The sequence below is a fragment of the Hipposideros armiger genome, unplaced genomic scaffold (genome assembly GCF_001890085.2).
Source record: "Hipposideros armiger isolate ML-2016 unplaced genomic scaffold, ASM189008v1 scaffold_78, whole genome shotgun sequence".
Taxonomy (NCBI): domain Eukaryota; kingdom Metazoa; phylum Chordata; class Mammalia; order Chiroptera; family Hipposideridae; genus Hipposideros; species Hipposideros armiger.
Window position 1 is genome coordinate 3,068,926 of NW_017731428.1, and position 21,935 is coordinate 3,090,860.

General features: G+C 41.7%; 1 long non-coding RNA gene across 4 annotated transcripts in view; it reads left to right on the plus strand.

The window, feature by feature from the left end:
- LOC109383230 (uncharacterized) overlaps window positions 1-21,935 on the plus strand; it is a 97,705-nt gene that overhangs the window by 42,601 nt on the left and 33,169 nt on the right. For 2 of the 4 annotated variants that reach the window (XR_002124135.1, XR_002124139.1), the window contains one exon: window positions 7,974-8,322. The exons of the other annotated variants lie outside the window; for them this stretch is intronic. This is a non-coding gene — a long non-coding RNA (uncharacterized LOC109383230). Of the gene's footprint in view, window positions 1-7,973; window positions 8,323-21,935 lie in introns of those variants that run through there. 4 annotated transcript variants of the gene reach the window in all.

Consider the following 21,935-nt stretch of genomic DNA (forward strand, 5'->3'; position numbering starts at 1 on the left):
ATGAGAGTACAAAAACTAACTGACCTGTGACCTACCCATCTCAAGTTGACTCCACTGCCTGTCTTACATCAGCAGAGCTTTTCTTGTGAAATGACACTTGACTTCCACCTTGATGACTGTTACCAATTAGGATGTAATGGCATCTCAAACGCTTTGTCAAAGAATAAGGAAAGGATTTTCAAGTTCACTTTTACAAGTGAGCACATTGGAGAGAGCAAATGTTCACATGATTCCCTTTCACCAACGATGCTAATGTCTCCTTTCTGCTCTAGGTGGCACCATCCTGTGCCTTCCTCTCTCTGAACATCCAGATTCTACCCATTAGTTGAGAATTACCTGGTAGCCTACCTCATCCATGAATCCTTCTCTGGTCATTCCACTACCATTAACTTCATCTATCCATGGAAAAACTTGAGCAGAAGGGCACAGCTTATCACCTCACTCCAGAATACGTACTGCCCATTTTCCGTGCCATTTAGTCCTTTTTTTTCCCCCCTGTTCATGTTGAATAAACTTGAATGTGATATGATAAAATGGAAATAATGTGGGATTCGAAGTCACAGAGAAATAGATTTGAATCCCAACTCCACCATTTAGTAGCAGTATGAGTTAGGAATTGATTGAACAAACAAACCTGTATTAAAAATGGCTTATACAAATTGGGATTAATTTTCTCCTTATCTAACTAAGAGTCCGGAAAAGGCAACCAGGCCTGGTGCAGCTGTTCACCAATGTCATCAAGACCCTAGACCCCTGCTGTTTGATTGCTCCTTCCTTCTAAATGCACTTGGCTTTCATCCTCAAACTTGCACCTCTTGGTTGTATGACGCCTGCTGACTTCTAGGTGATAGTGCTGCTTCTTCTGTTTTTCTATTATAAGACGGGAGAAGCCAGTGCAGACAGAGAGGGGATGGTAGAGGAGGGAAGGAGGCTATCATTTGCAGAATAAAACAGACGTTTATTTTTCTTCCATACCCAAATCGGAACATTTTACCCCCACAAGCGTAGCACGTAGTCCATTATAATATACTTATTTTTCCACCACTCTACTGAAAGCAGGGACCCAAGCAATTTTCAAATTTTATCTTTTGCATTTAGAACTGTATAGAACACAGAGTTAGCATATAACTGTTGAGTCATTGAATTGAACATAAAAAAAAATGAAAAAAGCCTAAACCTCTTGAATATTATTTTTTCATTCACTTAAATAAGAGGTGTCTAAACATTATACATTTTTTAAAGTCACAATAATATCCCCTACCTACTGTGTGAATGCCTCTTTCTGCTGGTGTGGGTCAGGAGAAAAGCACAGATGTTTCTTTTGTGTAATTATGTTAGCTAATTAACAGGCCTAGGTTCGGGTCCTTGGGACCTATCAGTTTGTCAACTCGTTATATAAATAAGAAAATCCAAATTCATACATACACTGCCTAGGAGTTTGTATATACAATGAGATTTTGAGACATCCCAAACTGTCTTAAAGACTTTCTTCTTTATGTCTTTTTTTCTCCTTTGAAGTATGTGCTGTGAAAAATGATTAAAACACAGCTTATTGGATTGGGAACCTAACAAAGCAATATTGTTTTCTTTTTTTAAAGATTTTAATTAAAATATAGCTAACATACAATACTATATGAGTTCCAGGTGCAAACAACAGTCACCCAATATCTATATGCCCAAAGAAGCCACCATGGTAAGTCCTGCAATCCTCCAACACTGCACCACGCCACCACTGACTGTGTTCCCCATGCTGCACATCACATCCCCATGACTTATTTGTTTTATACCTGGAAATCTGGACCTCCTGTTCTCCCCACCCCCTTCCCCCCCCTTTCAATCCCTCAATTACAGTTGACATTCAGTATCCCTTTACATCAATTTCAGGTGTACAGCACAGTGGCCAGACATCCATACAATTTAAGAAGTGATCCCCCTAACTAATCCAGCACCCACCTGGCACCACACATAGTTATTACCATACTGTTGACTCTGTTCCCTATGCTTTAGTCCACATCCAAATGACTACTCTGTGACTACCAGTTTGCACCTCTCAATGCCCCCACCCCTTCCATTCCACACCCAACCTCCCCCATCCACCACCCCAATAAACCCAGTACCCATCTGACACCACACATAGTTATTATGGTATTATTGTCTATATGCCTTATGCTGTACCCCACATCCTCGTGACTACTCCGCAACAACCAATCTGCACTTCTTAATCCCCTCCCCTCTTTCACCCACTTACAAACCCCTTCTCACTCAGCAACCACCAAAATGTCTTCTATCTATGAGCCTGTCACTGCTTTGTTTGTTTATGCTGTTTCCCAGATTCCAGACACAAGCAAAATCACATTGCATCTGCCCCCCTCCACCCGACATACCCCACTCAGCACAATACCCTCCAGGTCCGTCCATGCCTCCACAGATGGCAAGAACCCAATCCTCTCCCTAGCCAAGCAGCACCCCACCACACATATGTACCACCTCCTCTTTATCCACTCATCCATTGATGGACACCCAGGCTGCCTCCACATCCTGGCCACTGTAAACAATGCTGCAATGAACATATGGATGCACACATCCCCTCAAAGTAGTGTTTTGGGTTTCTTCAGATAAATACCCAGAAGTGGGATTACTGGGTCCTTCTTTGTCTCTTGTTATAGCCTTTGTTTTAAAGTCTATTTTGTCTGGTACAAGGATTGCTACCCTAGCTTTGTTTGTTTGTTTCCATTTTCATGAAATAACTTTTCCCATTCCTTTACTTTCAGTCTGTGTGTGTCTTTTGATCTGAAGTCTCTTGTAGGCAGCATATGTAAGGGTCTTGTTTTCTTATCCATTTAGCCACCCTATCTTTTGATTGGAGCATTTCCTTCATTTACATTGCAAGTAATCATTGATAGATATGTGGCTATTGTCATTTTATTATTCATATTCTTGATTGGGTTTTTTTGTTCTTCTTCTTAAAGAGGTCCCTCTAAGATGCCTTGTAATTCTGGTTTGGTGTTCATAAACTCCTTTAGCTTTTTCTTGTCTGAGAAGTTCTTTATATGTCCTTTGATTCTAAATGATAGCTGTGCTAGGTAGAGTAATCTTGGTTGTACGTCCTTGCTTTTTATCACTTTGAATATTTCCTGCCAATCCCTTCTGGCCTGCAAAGTTTCTGTTGAGGAATCAGCTGATAGTCTTATGGGAGTTCCCTTGTAAGTAACTGTTGTTTTTTTCTTACTGCTTTTAAGATTCTCTCTTTGTCTTTAACCTTTGGCATTTTGATTATGATGTCTCAGTATGGGCCTCTTTGGGTTCATCTTGTTTGGGACTGTCTGTGCTACCTGGGCTTGTATATCTATTTTCTTCATCGGGTTAGGGAAGTTCTCCATCATTATTTCTTCAAATAGGTTTTCAATTCCTTGCTCTCTCCTTCTTCTGGTACCCCTGTGATGCGAATATTGGCACACTTTATGTTACCCGAAAGGCCCCTTAAACTAGCCTCATTTTTTTTGTATTCATTTTTATTTTTGCTGTTCTAATTGTGTGTTTCCTGCTACCGTATCTTCTAAATCATTGATTTGATAATCTGCTTCATTTAATCTATTGTTGATCCCCATTAATATATTCTTCATTTCAGTTATTTTATTCTTTATTTCTGGCTGGCTTTTCTTCATGTTTTCTATCTCAATTTTTATGTTTCCTATCTCTTTGTTAAAGTTCTCCCTGAGATCAGTGAGCATCCTTATAACCAGTGGTTTAAACTCTGTTTCTGGCAGACCACTTGTCTCCATTTGGTTTAGTTCTTTTTCTGGAGCTTTGTTCTGTTCTTTCATTTGGGACATATTTCTTTGTCTCCTCTTTTTGCTGCCTCCCTGTGTTTTTTCTGTGTTAGGCAGGGCTGCTATGCCTTCCAGTCTTAGTAGAGTGGCCTTATGTAGTAGGTGTGCTGTGGGGCTCAGTGGTGATTTCTTGCTGGTCATCTGAACTGGGTCCTACAAATGTGTCCCTTGTCTGGATTGTGTGTGTCCTCCTGTTGTAGTTGAGCTTTGGTTGCTGTTTACACATCAATGGGAAGGATTGATTCTCAGGCTGATTGGTTGTGAAGACTGGCTGTGACTACAGTGGAGAAGGTATTGTGCAGGGGCTGACCCTTTGGAGTAAGATTTACTTTAGCAGGTCTCTGTTGCCTTCCCAGTTGCCCTTTGGGTATGTCATCTCTGGAGGCTGCCTGGTGATGCTCTGGCTGGATCCAAAGTTGGCCACAGGTAAGCCAGGCCGGGTGCCTCCTGGGAGTGGCCCCACTGCAGGCTAAGTTCAGCTGCAGCCAGTGCTCTGCCTGGGGCCACCTGGCAGGAGCCACAAAATAATCCACAGATGGCCACCACCCATGCTGGGATGGGAAGTGCCTGGAAAGGCCAAGCTGCAAACTGACACTGGCTGTCACTAGCGCCGGGCTTAGGGCTGCTCAGCCAAAGGCATGCGACATGAAGCCAGATGCTGCTTGTTTGGGTTTTGTGAACCTTTGAGAGATTTTAAGACAGTCTCCAACATGAGCCAAGACAAGCCATTTACATGGAAAAGCCACTAGAAGTGACTTCGGTGGGCCCAGAAGTTGGGTGGGCAGGGTCTCAGGGAATCACCTGGGTAGGACAAAGCATGTTAACGAGATTAATGGAGACTCAGATATAGCGGCCACCTGCGACTACCTGCCGGGAGGTGGGAGGGCTCAACAAAGAAACAATAGCTTCCACCTGCTCCTCCACCCAGAATAAAGCTACCCTTCCAGCTCTCGCTTTGAAGCCAGACAACTCAGTTCCTCCCCATATGTCCCTGGTGCCTTTCAAACTGCTGCCCCAGTGCTGGAGCTCAAGTCCATCAGCAAGTAAGTCTGTGCACGGGCCCTTTAAGAGGAGCACCTGGAACATTAGCTGCCCTCCATCTCACTCGGCCACAATCTCTACTGGTTTTCACAGCCAGAGTTATGTGGACTTCTCTCCTGATTTTTAATGGTCACACACAGGTGTGAGACCAGCCCGTTCCTCATCTCCCCACCTCCTATCAGTGTCGAGGTGGCATCTTCTGTATGTCTTTAGTTGTAGGACTTCAGGCGAGTCTCAATGATGCTTGTTTTGTGGTTTAGTTGTAATTTTGATATGGTCATGAAAGGAGGTAAGCACGGTGTTTACCTACTCCACTGTCTTGAGTGGATCTCAGTGTTTTCTTTAATGCTAGATTTCTCATAAAGAACAGCTTTTACAATATTTATTTACCTTTAGTAATCTCTAATGGACAGATCTTCACAATTGATCTGTCAAGGGTCATTGAAGAATGAGGGAAATTCTTCTTACTGTTCACCTTTGCGGGACCTTTATTTTTTGTTAGTGTTTGTACTGTCTGTTTCCTCTGTGGCTGAAATGACAAGCAGCATTACAAGATAAATTTGTCTGTGGCTTTCATTCCTGGAGCACTGGAGGATTGTAAAAGAAGGTGTTATTAATGAAATGGCATCATTGCAGATTTTCATAATTCTCCATAGGTGCATCTAATCCAAACTGGTATGTGATAAAAGAATGCTGATTAGTGAAAAGATATTTAATATGAGCCTATGCATTGCTCAACCTTTGGGGAGTTCATGATTATGTAAATCTGTGATTCTATATCGAAGGTCTTAAATATGTACTGAACAACAGCAAAATAACTGTTTCATTCTGAGAATTAGATCCTTCACATTTACATTTCAGAAAGAAAAATTACAATAAATAACTGCAGTGTATCTGGGAAAGTTTTGACCATCAGTCCTAACTACAACTTAGGGTTTATCTATTAAAATGGAGGGGACTGCTGAAACTTCTCCAAGATTGCTGCAAGATAGAAATAGAGCCAGCAAATATTGCCATTTTTTTAATCAACATGTTAGAATTTATACAAGTTCTTGGTCAACTTAAAATGGTCCCTTTGAGAAACTAAAATCTTATTCCCACAAAGTTGCCATAATGAGGACATTTTGGGGGTCCCTCTTCTGGATTTTTTTTCAGAACGTGAAATAGAACCTTTTAAGTAGCTTCGATGGCAGTAACTAGATCTTCATGCTCAAAAAGGAGATTTATTTTTTATGTTTCCTTATACCCTTGAACCTTTCAAAACTGTCACTCAGAGCTGAGCTTGAACCAAAAGCTGGGTGACCGAGGTGGATCACAACGCTAGTGTGACTTTGATTTGATGGACTGAATTACGTAGCAGCGCCCTCAGAGCCCGGGGGCGGCGAGGGGAGAGGGTTTGGGTAGGTCACAGAAATGGCCTGATCCGGAGAAGGCGAACAGGAGCAAATGTATGGCATCTCCAAGAGCAGTACTTTGGATGGAGAAAAAAGTGCATACAGAAGTATGAGCCCAGGCATAAATGTTGAAAAGCTCTCCTATTTATTCATTCACTAATTTGGCAGGATGTTCACCACCTACCAAGCCCCAAGCACTGTGCTAGGAGCTAGGAACATTCAAACAAATAGGTCCCAGTCTCTTGCCTGGAACGGTCACAGTCTAATGGGCGAGATAGGCCATTTAATGGAGTGTTACACAAACCGGGGAAGCTTTTTGATAGACATGCATAGGCATCAGAGAATCACCCGAGACTATGATGAAGAGTCAAGATATCGCAACCTATTTTGGGTTATGGACACCTCTGGCAGTCTGGTAAGACTTATGGACCCTTATCTGAATAATACTTTTAAATGCATATATATATATACTTGATTACAGAGAAACTAATTATATTGAAATATAGTTACCAAATATTTTTGAAATGTGGCATTATATTGTACATTTTCCTTGATTAATTTATTGAAATAAGATCAAGTGATGGACCTAATAATTACTATAGTTATCAAATAATGAAAGCATAGTCAATAGTTTGAAATACTTGCAACAAGTGTAATTTGATATGAAAATATCTGTGCTCTCTTTGGTAAGAAAAATCACAAATCCTGGTAGTAACCACATTCATAAAAGAAATGAACAACTTCAGTTAGAGGTTAATGAAAATAAAGATCATTTCCCCACCTTCAGACCCCCTGAATTCTATTTATACATCTGTTGGGAGATGGTGATCCCGTGTTAAGAACCCCTGTCGAATGGGTAATGCCCTGGCTGAATTAGTGGCTAAGCAAGAGAATCTGGATACAGCCATGGGGATTCCCCCAAGCACCAGAGGCCCTGTGAGCAAAGTACACATGAGAGGAAAAACATGTCATCTTTGAGGAAATTCAAGTCATTTCCATTACTAATACCCGATATTGTATAATATGATTTCTAGCACTAATGACTTGTGATTTTGTTTCATTCTGTGTATTGTATATCTGTAGATGAACCAATAAAAGATTATCCACAGATAGTCCCAGACCTCTAGGAAGTATTAGCTTTGGGACAACTGTCATCCTTTTTAGTGTGGTTTTTACAACATTGTTCAAAGGATTGTACAAGCAGAAACCTGGATTCTAGTTCTGGCTTCTGACACTACTTACCTTTTGTTGCAAGGCAAATATACATTCATTCATTCATTGATACATTTATTTCATCAATACTTCTTGAACACCTACTATGTGTCAGCATTGGGTTAAGCATTAGGGGTGCCCAGGTGACTATGTCACAGATTCTACCTTCAAGGAGTTCCCCCATCTAGTGGAGGAGACATGACGTGAATATAAATACCCACAAGCACAGCTAGCAATGAGATAATGCATGAAAACCGCTTAGTCCAGTTCTTGGTACCTAGAAAGCACTCAGTAAATGGTAGTTGTTTTAAAGTTCGGTTGGGCTTTTAGGAGGAAAGCAACACATCGGTCTGGAGAGCATCAAGGAAGACTTCCTATTAAAGATGACTTTCCCTTTCTGAGCCTCACCTTCCACACCTATGAAACAACAGGGGTTAAACTAACCTGCCGGTAATCTCAGATGCCCTTTCCTGTTCTACCGTTCCACCCTCTACAGACTCGTGGTATGGCTGAAGATGGAAGAAGCAGTGGTGTTCAGTACAGGGTTAGGTCCTTAGGCCTGGGTTCCTCAAACCCTGAACATGCCAGAGGCCTTCAAGATTGACGTTCAACCACCTGCTGGGAGATAACCTCTGAGCCCTTGGAATGTCCACTCTGAGTGTCTCTGGATCCCTGAGGCCTTGGGCGCGGCAGAGAGTTTATGTTAACCAAATAGCTTATGTCGAATGCCTGGGACTTTGGGCTCTGCCCTATCAATGTGACTTCTAGGGTGGGGTTGGAGTCTGAGCTGCTAAGGTCACACAGTTGTTCCATGCCTGACCCGCAATAAAAACCCTAAACACCAAGTCTTGGGTGAGCTTCCATGATTGCCAGTATTTCATACATATTGTCACAGATCATTGCTAGGGGCCTTTCGTGCTATCCAGATGACTCCACTGAGAGAGGACAATTAGAATCGTGCACCTGGTCTCACCTGGACTCCACCCTGTGTGCCTTCTTCCTTTGCTCCTTTTAATCTGTATCCTTCCACTGGAACTGTAACACAGGAGTATAATTTTTGTTGTTGTTATTGTTCTGTGAGTCCTTCTAGGGCAAGGGTTGGCGAACTTTTGAGACGGAACTGTCGCCAGGGGTCAGCAAACTGCAGCTCACGAACCACATGCAGCTCTTTGGGTATGTACATGTGGCTCTGAAGTAAAATTGAAAATGAAAATAAAGCTATCATAGTTTCATTTACAAAATTTTTAAAGGATATTATTCACATAATGGTGATTATGTAAAAATATATTTATGGCTCTCGGATAACTTTTAAATTGTTGTGAGGGACAGGATTGGCTCTTCCAGGGGTCAGCAAACTTTTGAGACAGAACGTACCCAAAGAGCTGCATGTGGCTCGCGAGCCGCAGTTTGCCGACCCCTTTAACCTGAGTGTGGTCTTGGGGAGCCCAAATATAAGCGACTAGTTTTTTTCTCACTTCCCTCAGTCCAAGTTCTCTACTTCCATGCTACTCTAGAACTTACAGCACAGCCTGTGACACACATATGAATGGAAATCATTGTCAGTTTTTTAACTGCTTCATGACTGTGTATTTTGTTTATCAAGCAGACTCTTTAATTTGGCAGGGCCTCACTTATATCTATACTTCATGTTGATCCCACACAACCAGGAGTGGGCACACAATACACTCTCAGTGTATACTTGCTGCAGTAAAGTGAATTGCCTGGCTGTACGTGAGAGAGTCAACAGGGGGAAAAAACAGAAGTGGAATTCTTGCAGCTCATCAACTGAACATTTTAAGGAGGAATACACCAGAACCTTTACTTTGGTATAAAAGGCAATCAAGATGGAAAGTAAAAGGATCAAGGCAGATTAGGCAGGTATAAAAAGATATATTCTGCCTAGAACAGAAAGAGGAAAAACAAATAGGAAATGTATAACACAGAGATAATGCAAAGATTATGTTGGAAATTACAGGGTGAAAGGGGATGGTGAGAGGAATGACGTAACATAAAGCAGGTCCTGGGAGAGACAGTTATGCTCAGTGTGGGGTGCAGGGCTGGCCTTTGATTTTAAGGATTAGCAGCGAGGAGACAGATAAACATGAACTGCCTTGAGGCCTTGGCTGGCTTTGGCGCTCTTGGGACTTGTAATGCTGTGAGTGAGATGAGAATTGATTAAACCGAGGTGGAAAGAGGAGTGGGGTTCTCTGGGAAGTACACATTCTAGTGAGGTCAAGTCTGGAGGGCTCCAACCTGAAGCAGCCCCAAGCACAGGCTGAGAGAGTGCCTTCCTGTGTCTGCCAACATGTTATTCTCACAGAGCTCTTATACGTGCATCTGACCCTGCCAGCCTAACCACAGCTCCGGAAGTTAAGGGACTGAGGGACCGGCATTTTTCTCCTTCACTGTGGGGACTCACCCTAACCTAACATTGATGTCCTGTGTCTATTCAGTTCAGCAAGAACCTACTGAGTATCAGGTGCTGTAAAGCAAACTGTCAGTGTCCTGGACAAATCCCTAGGCCTTCCTGGGAGAGTGGCCACAGATAGTTCCCCTACGCCATCTCTGCCTGAGGATATTCTCCAGCAGGGGATATGCTTGGCCAGCACAGGCTAGGAGTACAGCAGAGTTAACTCTGAGGAGCCATGCTTAATAAATGAGAGGTTCAAGTTGATGGACAAATACTCCAACTTCCTTGACCTTCAAAGGGACAGGTTTGATGTGGGTTCTACAGAGTTTATCAAAGAGTCTGTAGGGATCTATCACAGTTGCCTGCGCATTTGCATAAGTTTTGTTGCTTTTATTCTTTTCCTTGGCTCATTCTACTTCCTGGAATCAATCCCCAAATGAACGACTTTCACTCTATTCCTTGTCTCGTGGGCTGTTTTTTAGGAGAAACACAAGCTGAGACATCATGTCTAGCATGAATTAGAATAGAAAAAAAGACAACATATTTTGAGTGCTTACTGTGACTGAAGATTTCATAGGTGTTACCCCTATTTACTCCTCACAACGATCTCTCAAGGTAGGTACAGTAAGTCCCCGACTTATGAACGAGTTCCCTTCTGGGAGAATGTTCTAAGTCGGATTCATTCGTAAGTCCAACAAAGTGAGTCTTATACACCTTTGACACAAATATACAATGTAAAGCCAATGGCTGAGCGATTCATGTTATAAGAACAAGTGCCGTCTACCATTGTTTCACCTCAATCCAATCTCTCAATATTTTCACTTTTGTTTCCATGGTTATTGCTTTGTGCTTCCTAGCAGTCTCCTCCACATCACCACTGCTTTTCCTCTTACTTCCGGACATCCTGGGCTCTGATTGAGCAATGTACTACTGTACAGTATTGCACTGGATAATAAGCACACAGCAGCACAACTGTGACAATGTCCGCAGACACGCGAGCTACTTCCACGATTTGTTCGCACCTATGAATGTTCGTAATGCGAGGTCCATTCATATCTGTGAAAGTTCACAACTTGAATGTTCTTAAGTTGGGGACTTACTGTATTGTTATTATCCTTATTTTGTAAACGAGGAAACTAAGGTTGAGAGAGATGAAGCAGCTTGGCCCAGAGCACTAGGTAGGAGGTGGCAGAACAGGAGGCCACAGGCAGGCCTGATCCCTAATGAGACCCTTTTCTACTGCATCACATAATGTTTCTGATCAGCGGTGCCATTGTGAGACTGGTGGTATTCGGGATGGTATTCAGGGTGGATTGGAAGGGAGGAGATTGCAGGCCAGAGATTATTTCAGAGGCTTATGTGCAACCAGCCAAGAGAACCCGAGAAGCTGAATGGTTGGCCGTGTCATGAAAGTGATCAGGGAAGGGATGGATACAAAATCAGGGAGGCAGGCGTGTCAGAATCTGGTAGTACACAGGTGTGGGGAAAAAGAGAGAGAAACTGATAAGATACCCCCAAAAGAGCATGTTGGTGCACTATTCCCAGGTGGGGCATTGGCTGCGTCATGTGACCCTGAGGAAATCTTGGGGCACTACAGAGAAGAGAGCTTTCAGATGAACATGGGAGCCTCATTATTAGATAACTTAATGCCCTTCTCCTGGCTCTCCCAGCTGTACCGTTGGAGTCTCACCCTAAAGTGTATCCTCAATAAAGCACAAAACAAAGATGTGTCATTCAGAACTCAGGCAGATTACTTTATTCATGTGTGGAAACTCTCCAGGGTCGAGGACTCCACTTGGACACAGACTCTAAGAGCCCCTTAAGTTCCCATCACAGATTGAGCAGAGATCAGGGATGTGCCATGTTTATTGCCAAATAACCAACCCTTATAAATCTTGAGTTCCCAGTCTTGACAACAGCCCAGCATGCTATTTTCAATGGGTAAAGCAAGCTGAGGTTGACTCAGACTCATATTAATATACAAATGAGATCCAAAGAGCCAATAGGCATGAGGTTCTGTCCTGGCTCCGCCATGAATGAGCAATGGAGCCTCAAGCCGGCCCTTCACCACCCGTGGCTTCAGCTTCCTTACTTTTGAAATGAGTTTGGGTTCAATCATCTGACCTCAAAAGCCTCTACCCAATACCAGCCCCTATGCATTCTATAGGGACTGGGCAAGTAAAGGGGTCTCTCAGATCATGATTAATTGGAACCATAACCACAGGTTTAAGAGCAATACTATGCTATGTATTGTCCTACCAGGGATAATTGTGTATCAGACACTGGAGAAGAAATCCATCTCTGCCACAGCATCCCATGTTGCACTCCAGTTAAGGCTCTCTTGGTAAGATGGATCCTGAGCTCAAGGCAGCACATGGTAGTCCCTTCATAGCACCAGCTCAGGAACTCCGCATTGCCGACCCCCTGAGGCAGCATCTTAGACATTGCCCAGAGCGTGGAGTAGAGAGAAATTGGGAGTGGAGAATAATGCGTGATGGGCAGCAGTCACATCCACATCCTGCTGCAATGGTTCGGACCTTCAAGTGGACCTGTGAAGAATTTCATTCATTTGGAATTTTACCAGGCATTCAGTTTATAGCCCTCTGCAAAATTCAAAACAATGTGTCAGCCCTCCAAAAGCCTCTGTGGCAAGACTTGCTGGGATATTGGCAGCGTAAACCAGAGAACAGGAAGGAGCTGGAACTCTAGAGGCATTCCACGGAGGCAGTGACCATTCTTGGCGGGGACCAGGGGTCCGCTAGTCAGTAGATGTGCGTACATTACCTGAACGTAGTTGCAAATCAAGTAGCTATTGGAATATATGCTTTGCAAGGACCTGTCCAATGAGTGGGATAAGAATAATATTCCATGAGGAGCAATCCAGGTCAGGTGGGTGACTGGTACCCCTAGACAGTATGTCTGTTTTAGAACATGCCCCAAACCAGCAGTGGAGAAAGTAAAGCTCTCAGGAGAGGGCCTGACAAAACTTATGTAGGCAAGATGTCAAGAATTCTGCCACATCCAGAAAGTATGAGGAAAAGACTCCAATCCCAGCAATGTAATTGGAGTGAAAGACAAGACACTGGGCTTAGCAAATGGTACAAATGGAGCAGGACCTAGGTAAAGGATGACTCCTAAGTCAGATCACAGCAGCAGGATCATTTTTGCTGGTCCTTCTAGAACCTTACCAGACTCAGTGGGTTCAGTTACATGGACCTGAGGAAGAATAAAGGTTGAAAACGCAGATAATCACCCACTCTCCACTCCACTTTAAGCAGTGAAATCTCTCAGCTAAGGTCATATGGCATTAACTCTCAACCCTATAGTTGCCCTTCCCTCTCAGGGTGGGGTACAGATCTAGGAGATCCTGTCTACCAGTTAAATTAAAGCCCATTATAGTTCAGTATGTTCTTATTTGAGATTGAACATGAGATAAAATAGTTCATTCATGAATTCCTTCATCATTATATTTTGAAGATCTCTTTTCTACCATCTTTTTTACTACTAGATACACCAGTCCCCCTCATTATTCCTGGCTTCACTTCCCATGGCTTCAGTTAGCTACAGTTAACTGTGGTCTGATAATATTAAATGGAAAATTCCAAAATAAATAATTCATACGTTTTCAATTGTGCGCTGTTCTGAGTAGTGTGGTGAAATCTCACACTGTTTCACTCTGTCCCACCCAGGACGTGAATCATCCCTTGTCCAGTGGATCCACGCTAAGCTCTCCACCCCTTAGTCACTTAGTGGTCAGCTCAGTTATCAAATTAACTCGTGGAATCACAGTGCTTGTGTTCACAGAACCTTTGTTTTACTTAACAATGGCCTCAAAGAGCAAGAGTACTGGTGCTGGCAATTTGGACAGGCCAAAGAGAAGCCATAAAGTGCTTCCTTTAAATGAAAAGCTGACTACAATAAAATAGTTTGAGAGAGACAGAGACCATATTCACACATATTGTGTAATTGTTTTATTTTATTATTAGTTATTTTTGTTGATATTTTACTGTGCCTAATTTATAAATTAAACTTTATCAAAGTTATGTATGTATGTATAGAGAAAAAAACACAGTATATATAGGGTTTAGTACTATCCTTGGTTTCAGGTATCTACTGGGGGTGTTGGAATGTACCCCCCACAGATAAGGGGTCTACTATACTTGCCTTATCATAACCCTGAAGGTGAAAAAGGCTTTCAAAAATAGTAGCTCCCGGGCCGGCCGAGTGGCGCGATGGTTAAGAACTCGCTTGGGATGCCAGAGGGCCCCGGTTCAGATCCCACATATGAGGGCCAGTGACACTGCCCTCCACAGCTAAGATGCTGAACAACAGCTCAACCTGGAGCTGGGCTGCCGTGAGTCGCTGGCGACGGCGGCGTAGGCTGCAGCCCCTGTGGCAGTGGGTTGCCATGGGCTACTGTGTGTAGCCAGCAGCCAGCGTGAGCGGCCAGCAGCCGCAGTGAGCGGCCGTCCAGAAGCCGGCGACTGATCTGCCTCGCCAGGGAAGAGCGCAATGATGGTGCCAACTTGGGCCAGTGAAGCAACGTCCTCCACAACTAGATTGAAGAACAAAACGACAGCAACTTGTCTGTTCCCCTTCCCCTAACTCCCCAGTACTGTTCCCATCCCCCCAATTACCCAATAAAAATCTTTAAAAAAAAAAAAAAAGAATGTGGTAAGTTCCCCTGTCTAATATGAGAAGATCTCCAAGAATAAAAATCACATACATGTACCTATGTGAAAAAAAAAAAAAAAAGTAGCTCCCATATATTGAGTACAACTTATATGGTAGACTCTGTGCTAAGTGGTTTTTTTCTCCTTTTCAAGCCTCACAACAAAATTGTAAAATAGAAAACATTATTCCCATTTTACATATATGGGAAAAGATCTGGGTTGTACGAATCACTTGCTCGACCTCACAACGATAATAACAAACAGAGTGAAATGTAAACCCCACCCCTTTGACCTCATAGCCTTCCCTTTTCCTTACTTGCTTCCTTATATAAATTATCATTCTGAAAATACTACAAATACATGAAAGATTCATCAACTATCTATACTTGTAACTCTCCTCAAAAAAGAAATAAAGTCTATGCATCAGATATTTGGGAATAATTGGTTATTTTAATACATAAACAGTCCACTGTTGATGAAGAGAGAAGGCTCTTGATGGAGAATGCAAGCGGAACTTCTCAATCAAAATTCTAACCCAGGACTTTCTTTGGAGAACACCAATGTGATTTCATTGAAATTGGCAATAAGGAATGTAAAATGAATTTACTGTGGGATTTCAGTGGACAGGAAACAGTACATTCTGGATGTGTACTTAACTTCAACGAACAAATTGTCAATCACAGTTCAATTCCAAAACCATGCGAAAGGAAGCTGAAATGCCATCTCAACAAATCTACAGAAACTGACATGTCCTTTTGAGAACAATCATCACAGCACAAATACCAGAGGACAGAAGAGCCTAGAAATGTAAATCTGAATGTCCCAGGGACATTCATGTTTTGCAAAAGTCATCTCTTAAAAACTGTCTCCCAAATGACAGAGCGATACTTGTAAAAGTGAAGGTCAGACTTCATTGCTCCATCCCAGATATTTTTCAAGACCCTGGAGGTTAAAAGTAGAGGCAGGCTGGCTGGCCCAGTGGTGCGATGGTTAAGAACTGGCTTGGGATGCCAGAGGGCCCTGGTTTGGATCCCACATATGAGGGTCAGTGACACTGTCCTCCACAGCTAAGATGCTGAACAACAGCTCAACCTGGAGCTGGGCTGCCATGAGTTGCTGGCGACGGCGGCGTAGGCTGCAGCCCCTGTGGCAGTGGGTTGCCATGGGCTACCGTGTGTAGCCAGCAGCCAGCGTGAGCGGCCAGCAGCCGCAGTGAGTGGCCGTCCAGAGGCCAGTGACCAATCTGCCTCACCCGGGAAGAGCGCAATGATAATACCAACATGGGCCAGTGAAGCAACGTCCTCCACAACTAGACTGAAGAACAAGACGAGAGCAATTTGTCTGTCCCCCTTCCCCCAATTCCCCAGTGCTGTTCCCCTCCCTCAATTCCCCAATAAAATCTTAAAAAAAAAGAAGATTGATAGCATTTACATTTTGCGTCAGCATTATTCTAAGCATTAATTACTGTGGAATTAATATTCCTCAGACTCAACTCTTTTAGTATGTTTGGGATTTCTAGTTATCTGTTAACTTCAGCAAGCATGTAATTAAAGGACAGAAAAAAAAGGGGGTGGGATTTATGCTTGCTCTCCATGGAGTGTAAAATTTCTTGACCAACAAGGCTGTATTACAGATGCAATATTAAATGCCTCACACATTATTTTCCCCAAGAGTTTAGAAGTGGAATGGGTGGAATAGTGTCCAGGGACAATAAAATTCCACTGGTTTTTCCATGTTGACTGCCATGACCTCTAGCCACAGATGCAAAGGATGTATTAAATCAATCAGAAGGTCCTTATCAGCTCACCCACATTTTCCTGTTTGCACAGTAATGACAGATAACTTGTACATCGTTTAACCATATTGGAAGTTGTCCCTTTCCAATCACTATCCACTTAATCTTTCCTGTAGAATTGGCACATGGAAAAGCAGTCACACTGGACTCAGTGTCAAAACCTGCTGGGGTTTCTCTCATCAGCCATTGCTAAGATTTTTCTAGAAACAACACCTGTATAGAGCTGTTTCATCAGCATTTACAAATTTGTTGAGGATTAAGGTTGTCATCAGACATAATCTTAGCAAATTTATACATGTAATTCTCACTGCTTCATGATCAACAGAAGATTTTCAGCACAGATTTTCAAATATTTTATACCATGACACTAGCTAAGTTTGTGCATCCCACTTTCTGAATATTCATAATCTCCTTGAATATTTACTTCTTCATGGAATAGCCTGGCAGGTTTTATGACCAGTGAGCAAGTCAGGAGCATAGAATCACTTTATTGTTTTCAAATCTAGGGAAGAGAATTGACATTTCTTAATGAACTGCTTTTGTGTGTGTGTGTGTGTTATTTCAAAACATTTTAAATATATACATATATACATGTATTTTCCATTTAGTTGAATTAATTGGCTGAGGATAAAGCCCTGCTTTGCCTTGTTATGAGAGTGACTCTTCTTTCTAGCTATAGTTTTCTGAAGCCCTCTGGTATGTCTCTTTTAAAGATCTCCTAAAAATTTCTAAGAATCCTACTTAAAACTATAAATGGATGAAAAACAACCAAACAAAACAAATCATGGACACAAAAGGAAAAGAGAACATGGGATAATAGCATCAACATTTGGAAGCTATTATAGAAATGAGAAGGATGAATAATAACATTTATGGCAGGCCAGAAAAAGCTGAATCCTTGACCAATACTGGGATAAAACCACGAAACAACCCTCTTCCTTCCTCAGAACCTTTAGAGGCTTTAACAATTGGCTGCAGCAAGTACCTTGGAAAGTGAGTCCAAAAAAGGGAGATTAATTGAAAGTCTATTTATAAAGTAGCTAAATACTCAGACTCCCACCTTCATGCCATACAGTTGGGTAAATGATCCATTTGAACCCAACAGAACAGAGAAGTCCTATTTTTGGAAAGAAAAAACCAGAGGGTATTTTATATACCAGGCCAAGATATGAGGCTGGAATTTCATACTAAAAATAGGGATGACTTCCTACGGGAGAAATGTTATAATGGGGAGACTACAGAATAATTGGGAGTAATTTTTCAGCAAATGCATCAGATATATAAAACCACATGAATGTTTTTGTCTATGCTGTATGTATTTTGTGAAGCTATACACTTCCTCCAACAAGCTTCAAATGGTTTAGAAAATTTGGGAGAAATTAATTATAAGCCATTTTTTTTCATCTCTATCCATATTCATGATAGACTTTATTATAAGAAACAATGATCATTTGGCAAATAAGGTTATTAATTGCACTGTATAGTGGCATTTTGGTTTGTAAATATCCAATTATCATGTAAAGTAGCTAAAAGGTAATTCCAAATGAAATTGCCTAAAAATGTTCTGAGTTGTTGTATGATGAGATTCAGACTCAAGATGATAGAATGAATCCACTGATTGGGCAGTTGTCAATAAAATGGCAATAAAGAAATATAACAAGATAATTCATAATAGCCAAGAAAATAGGAATGGACTCATCACAGGACAAGGAAATGGGAATAGGTCCCTCACACAGTAAGAGGTTTCAAAAAACTTCTGGAAGATGAAAAATATGACATGGTGGATAAAATGGGACTGAGGGAGCTGCAGCTGCCCTGAAATCAGGGAACAGTATCTTGACAGAACATTGTAGAAGCCCTAGACTTGGCATCAAAATGTACAACCAGAAGTAGTCCTGTGAGCTGGGGCTAAGAAGCGGGGGACTATATAAATACCCATTTGTGGAACAATCAACCACCTGCTAATGCTCTGAACCTAGAAGAACAAGAAGCCATACTTTTTACTATCAGTCAAAACACTAAGGAAGAATAGAGACATTCTCAAGCCTGGGAAAAACATGGATGTCTGGGAGTCTACAGATGGAATCCCCGCTGGAGTCTAATGGCTACATGATACATTGGGAGAAGCAAGGTCATGGATTCCAGGCTCTTCATCCTCAGAAAAGTGCCTATCATAGAAGGAGCAGAGCTGTGAATTTCAAGGGCCAGTGTGACCTTGAAAAACAGGCATCAGCATGGTAAACCATGCTGTCCAAAAGCTAGGGAGTCCTCCCCAAAGGTTTCTCCCTTCTGAGACCCCTGCAAACCCTGTACAACCCTGAGATTAAGGAAAGAAAACCCCAATAATGGCTAAGATTGAATTTACTGCCAGCCAATCCAGACAGAGGCTTGAATTTAGATTTAACATGATTTCAAGCAAATAAATATTGACTATGTATTTTAAGGCTAACAACAAAAAAGAACTGTACAGGGATATTATACTTTAGTTAGTAGGTTTGTTTTTTCTAGGGCTATGAAGTGACTTAAGTATGATTTCAAAAAATAACTACTGACTACATATTCGAAGACTAAGCACCAAAAGAACTATCCACAAATATTATACTCTAGTTAGCAGGTTCGTTTTTCACAAGGGTAAGGCTGGCGATTTTAAAACGACTTATGTGTATTCTGGGATTGAGATAATAAGTTAATATATCACAGATAAAGAGAGCCAGGTTGCTTACTGCTGGAGAAAGGAGTTATAAATAAGGAAAGAGGGAAAACGCTCATGGATCTTGTGGCATTAGACTGGAATTGGATGTATCAGTATAAACTCGTGTTTTTAAATGCATATATATATATATAGACATAGAAATAGATACAATTCTGTCCACTGAGAGGATCAGAAGCAATGACAAATACCAAGGAGGGACTCTCTCGATTTCCAAATGTTGTCCTTCAAGGCTTAGAGAAATGGTTGGGGTTGGGGCCGGCAAAGTATTAGATGAGTGACTCCAGTCACTGGGATGAGGTTGAAGGATTGCCAGGTTTTGTTCACGTTATGTGCCCACTCATAGCACAGCACCTGTCTCCAGTAAAGACTCAATAAATATTTGGGGTTGAAATCAATGGACTTTAAGCCATGCTCAACATGAGATTTGATTAATGCCTCTCTGACTGTTGACATGATTGCATTTTCCTTCTTTGACAAGGTCATGAGCAAGATAGAAAGACTTGTTTGCCTTTTCACAGAACCCACATCTCTAGCTTACAAATATGCTTTGGTCGCCTATGTAATCTCAGGAAAACAAGAGTCTTGACACTGAGGAGAACGGCACCAGGAATCAGCAAGTTGATCATCATTAACGTTGAACTCAGGCATTTTCCTATTTTATTGTCTGCTGGACAATGTGTGTTTTTTTACAAGGCCATCCAAGTAAGCTGCAGGAAAGCTGCCCATGTGTTTTTGAAGTGAGTTTTGGCCATCTAGTTCCATCAGCCTCATGTGGTTCTGCACCTATTAACGCATCCCTCTGAGATTCAATTTCATCCCGAACTCCATCAATTCAAGCCCACATGAATCCAAATCAACACTAAGAAATTTCATCAAAATATTCCAATTAATTTTAACCAATTTCATTCAGTTTGACAATTGCAGACGTTGAAATTTATGTCATTCTTGTATCCGTCAGATCCTTTGCTTTTCACTCCTCTTAATTTCCTCATCTGTGAAATGTAGATGATAATAATATGATCCATCTCAGAGATAATAATATCTAATCTTGTGAGGCTAACAGGTGAACCAGGAACAAGCAATTAGATAGCTTCAGACCATTTCAGGTGGGTAAAATTTCACCAAAACATACAAGGGCATCTTTCAGATCATATTGAACTTTGCCCTCTCATGAGGTTATTACAGTGTTACAATATGTTACTGATATCAGTCTCCCCTTGAAAAAGCGGTGGTCATTGGAATTCCCATGTTAACATAATGAGGATAATCAACAGTCATACTTGTGGTTATGAGATTTTTATTTTTTATTTCTCTCCTGAAGCTAATGGTCAATTCAGTAACAGACAGTAACATGCCTCAAATCAATACAAATATGTTCATTTTGGTCAAGGTTTATAGTTTTCCAAGTTTGCCTTCAAAGTTTGTTCATAGTACCTAGCAGTGGACCTGGAAAATTACTAGGTTATCAATTAGTATAGAATGAGTGGAAAGAATACAGTCCTTAACCTAATGGAGCGTACATTTTAGTATTGAAGAAAAAAAAAACATTAGATAGATAGATAGATCGTAGATAGATAGATAGATGATAGATAAGTAGATAGATAGAGATAGATAGATAATAGAGATGATAGATAGATGATATATAGATGATAGATAGATAGACAGATAGATAGATGATAGAATGCATTTCTATACAGAGAAATAAAGCAGTATGACAGTACAAAGAATGACTAGATCAGATGGGTAATAGGCTTATTGGGGTCATCACTTTGTGAAGGATGTAAATGTCTGATCACTATGCTGTATTGTGCACCTGAAACTAATAAAAAAGAAATCACTTCTAAAACTTAGCAAAAAAAAAAAAAAAGAATTATTAGAAGCTAGTGTGAGAGAGGACTCTACCCTTTTCAGGGTAGTCAAAAAATGCACCTCTAAGGAAGTGACACTTGAGATGAAACCTGAAAAATAAGAAAGAACAGCCATGTGGCAGTCTGGAGGCAGATGGCTAGGCAAAGCAGAGGACAAGTGCAAAGGCCCTGAGATGATAATGAGCTTGATATGTTTTTTAAATAAAAGAAGACCAGTGTTGCTGAGAAGCAATGAATAAGAAGAGCGTGTTAGAGAGTAAGGTTAAGAGGCAGGCTGGGCCAGACCATGCACAGCTTATAGGGCATGGGAAGGCCATGGGATCTCATTCTAAGTGCAGTGGGAAAAGGTTAAGTAGGTGAGTATTACATTTCTGCTTGAAGGTTTTATATTTCCCTCCTGATACCAGCCAATTCTGACACCAACTTGGTGTCCTAGAATTCAATGCCATTCTGATACTAACAGCCTGGAGTTAGACTCCAGTCTAACACGTCAGACTCCACAAGTTGAAGGGCTCAATCCCACAAAACTGCCCTCATTTCAGATGCCAGAGGCAGGTTGTCAGGTCCCAGGTTATCCACACTTCTGTTCAACTTGGCCATAAAATCAGGGGTTCCCACTCACGAGACCCAAGAAACACTTTACGCACAGTTACTTACTATTAACAGTTTATTATAAAGCACCACTCAGGAACAGCCGGATAGGAGAGATGAACAGGGAAAGATATGGGGAGAGAGGCAGGGAACCTCCATGCTCTCTCTGGGCACACCATCCTCCCAACCTAACAATGTGTTCCCCAACCCCAAGCTCTCTGAACCCCTTTACTTAGGGTTTTTTTTAAATGTCAGTTTCATTGCATAGGCCCAATTGATTCAATCACTAGCCACTGATGATTAATCTTCAAAGGCTGGGGATAGGGAAGAAAGTTCCAACCCTTTAATCAAGCCTTGGTCTTTCTGGTGACCAGCTCTTATCTTGAAGCTGTCTAGAGACCCCCCCAG